We start from the raw sequence: 4,056 nt of genomic DNA on the forward strand, positions 1-4,056 counted from the left end.
TTACTAAAAGAGACATCAATTTAAATTATTTTTTTATATACATGCAAAAACAGAACCTAACAAAAATAATATAAAAAATATTTATTATATAAATAAATAAATACAATAAAAAAATATAAAAGAGAGTACTATAAATTTTATAATGTTAAACAAAAAAATATTTTATAATTTTTCTAATATTACCCCGTACTCTTTAATTTAGTATTATTTTGGACTATAAATTTTCATTATTTATGGCTATATTGTTACTTATAATTAATTTTTTATTTATTTTGTCCTTTTTTATAGAATCATAGTTTATATTATACAAAATTTTGATAATAAACGTAGTATATAATAATTATAATTACAAATTTTACAAAGTCAAAATAAAAAATAAAAAAATTAATATAAAACAAAGATAGAGTACATCAAATAATAGAAAAAAATTATATAGATAAAAAATAATAAAAATTTCATAAAACCATCAACATATATCATATGAATAAAAAAATACAATAAAAACTAAATAAAATAAATAACAAAATAAAAAAATTTCATACACAACATAAATACAATATAGTAAAAGATAGAAAAAAAAAAAAGAATTCATATGAACAAAAAAATAATAATAAAATTATAAAAGCAAATATATATATGTCAAACAAAAAGAAAAAAAAAGGATTGAAATAGAGCATATAACAAGTGGAAAAAGAGAATAGATAAGCATTGAGAAAAACTGAAAATTGATGCACCGAAACAAATTTGAAAAGCAGAATAAGTTTGTTATCAATGGAGTGTCCAACTCACTTCCGCAGTGTTCCCATTTCGCCCCTGGCGCTCCTGAGTTGTTCCTCCCAATTTGCTGCGGCCACCAAGGAAATGGACAACCCATTTCGTGGGAGTTAAACCTGATATGGTTTGCCCATTTCGTGGGCACCTAGAGTGAATTCCATTTCGCCGACGCCGGCCAAGAAATGGAAGTGCGTATTTTCAGAAAAATTTCAAACCATGCGCATTTTGGGAATTAAAACATTTTACATGCGCATTTAAGTAAAAAAGCCGTCTTTTACATTTATTTTAAATTTTTTGTAATCTTTATTTTCTTGCAAATTTATCTTTTTTAATAAAATTTTTCTTTTCATTCACTTTAGAGTTTTCGTATTTTGTATTTGATTTCAAAATCCTTCGATTATCGAAGATAATTTATTATTTTCTTTAAATTAAATGCTATTTTTTATTTTCAGTTGTTTTATTTCTAAAGTTATCTTTTTTTTTTTCAGATTTTCCTTCGTTATTTTAGTTGATTTAAAAGAATCTTTGATGCATTTTTAAAAATTAATACTCACAAAAGAAGTAAGTTTTGTTCACAAATTGCTAGATCAAACCATTCATATTTATTAAGAATTTGTAAAACACTACCAAAAAGTTAGAACAATTAATAAAAATAATTTCATACATCGTATGTATTTTATAATGGGATAATTATTTGAAAATAAAACATTAGTAAGTGTTTGGATTAAATATTGCCATGACATCGTATGTATATATTAGTGTGTGAAATAGTATATATTTTAACTGTATTTTTATTTTAAACCTTGTTTTTTTGTTTCACTCATTCAAAAAATAAATAGGTTCGAATCAATTATTAAGGCTTCTATAGTTTATATACATTGCTGATGTTAGAAAGCAAGGTGAGCAAGCAAAACTGCGAAATTTACATAATTGGCCCAAAAAGAATATTAAATATTCTACTAATAAAAAAATATGATATAATAAAATTATAAAATTGGATAATTATTCTATTCTACTTTAATTAAATTTCTGACGAGATACAAAATATTATTTTATGATATTCGATTTAAATATTAAATCTCAATTACACTCAAAAAATCAAATTAAATAGTGTAAACACTCAATTTAAATACAAAAAGAATATATCAAAAAAGTAAAACTAATCTTCTCTAACGAAAGAAGCGATTAATAACTTAGTACACAAAATAAATATAAAAGCACGACACATAAAAAAACTTATAATCTTTTTCCGAAGTTATTACATTTTTATTACTTCTATCATTATTCCAAAAAGCTAGTCAAATTTTCTATTTATACCAAACATATGGAGGTTAAAAGACACCACTAGTAATGTAACTTTTTGATTTTTGATTTTTTTACCATTATCATTTCTTTACAACTTGTTAAGTTTATCAATTTGATGTGTTGTTAGTTTCAAGCTTGTATGAGTTGTAAATTAAGTTAAAATATTTGACCATGAATCATCATCGTTGACCATATTACAGGCTTCTCAAAGTTTCTATCTTTCAATACAAATTGATTTTGAATTTATCACAATAAAATTGTGATCCTTCTTGAAGTTTCATATTTCTTCTAATCTAACTCAAGTTGTATAATCATTAAAATTGATTTTGATTTTTCACCGTCTGATCTCCACTTCAAAATCATTTTCGATAATATCTTCAAAAATTTTACGTTTCTGCCATCTTCAACAATATTTTCTGAAACATATGAATCATGCATCTTTCTTCTTTTCTTCGCCATTAAGTATTATTCTAACACCTTGCTGTGTTAGTATTACTATCATACAATTTTTTCACATTTCAAAATTGATGGGATTATTGAACGGTTGACTCTCGAATTTTACCACTGTTAGAAAATGAGGTAAACAAGTAGAAATATAAGATTTACACAATTAATACAAAAGAAATATCAAATATTCTACTAAAAAAATATGATATAACAAAGTTACAAAAATTGGATAACTATTCTACTTTAATCAAATCTCTAATGAAATATAAAATGATAATTTGTGACAATCCACTCAAATACTAAGTTTCAATTACGCCCAAAAGACCATATCAAATCGTGTAAACAGTCAATCCAAATACAAAGAAAAGATACTAAAAAAATAAAACTAATATTCTCTAACTGAAGAAGTGACTAATAACGATTTAGTATACAAAATAAATGTAGAGACACAATACATAAAAAAAAAATCTTACAATTTTTTCTCCAAAATTACTATATTTTTATTTTTATCATTATTTCAAATTAAGCTAGCCAAACCACCTATTTATACTAATCTTATGGAGACAAAAAAGATACTACTATACTAACAATGCAACTCTTAGTTCTTGATTATTTTACAATTATTCTTTCTTTACAACTTGATGTGTTATTAGTTGCAAGCATGTATGAATTGTAAAATAAGTTGAAATATTTGACTATAGACTATCATCTTTGACTATACTATAAGCTTTTCAAAGTTTTCATCTTTCGATCCAAATTTACTTTGAATTCATCACAATAAAATTGTGATCCTTCTTAAAACTTTATGTTTCTTCTAATCCAATTTAAGTTGTTTAATTAATCTTTAAATTGATTTTAATTTCTCACCATTAACAGTAATTTGAGGGCACAAAAAAAATATTTTGAATTTGGAATATCTGAAATAAACTTAATAATATTATAAAAAATTAACTACTAAAAATGTTTAAAATTCTAACCAATTTAAAGTCAGGCTCAATTCAAATTCAGAACATATTTTGTCAAAGTTTTAAATTTGATATTTTTGTTCAATATAATTTTGGTTGAGTTCGAACAATATTTGGAGTACAATCGATTTGAGGTAATATTGTATAATTTAGTTAATACGTGTAATATTATATTGTATTATTTTTGCTTAAACATAAAGATGTTTGAATACAAGTATTTTCTATTACGGGAGAATTAACAAATGGTTCTATGGTGTAGTGGTTAGCACTCTGGACTTTGAATCCAGCGACTTGGGTTCGACTCCCGGTAGAACCTTTCTGTTATTTCTTGTTATTCTTCCATCTCTTTTGTTCATTTCTTTTTTCTCTGAATAGTTTTTTGCTGATACAATATGGCCCACCAGGCTAATTTAACAGGTTATGGGCTTTAAGCTTTGAAATCTATGAGCAAGTGACCAATGTTATTGTCCATATGAAAAAATATCGTTTTTCATCATATGTTGACCCCAAAAAAATAAAGGTGATCCACTGATCCTCATCATGATGAATAGCGATATTGTCAAAA

At 24.4% G+C, this 4,056-nt stretch overlaps 1 non-coding gene across 1 annotated transcript; it reads left to right on the forward strand.

Moving 5' to 3' along the window:
- The first annotated feature begins 3,735 nt into the window (after positions 1-3,735).
- TRNAQ-UUG (transfer RNA glutamine (anticodon UUG)) lies at positions 3,736-3,807 on the forward strand. The gene has a single exon. It is a non-coding gene; the product is annotated as a tRNA-Gln (tRNA).
- Positions 3,808-4,056: the final 249 nt, after the last annotated feature.

The sequence above is a fragment of the Arachis ipaensis genome, chromosome B7 (genome assembly GCF_059453495.1).
Source record: "Arachis ipaensis isolate K30076 ecotype BB chromosome B7, ASM5945349v1, whole genome shotgun sequence".
NCBI lineage: Eukaryota > Viridiplantae > Streptophyta > Magnoliopsida > Fabales > Fabaceae > Arachis > Arachis ipaensis.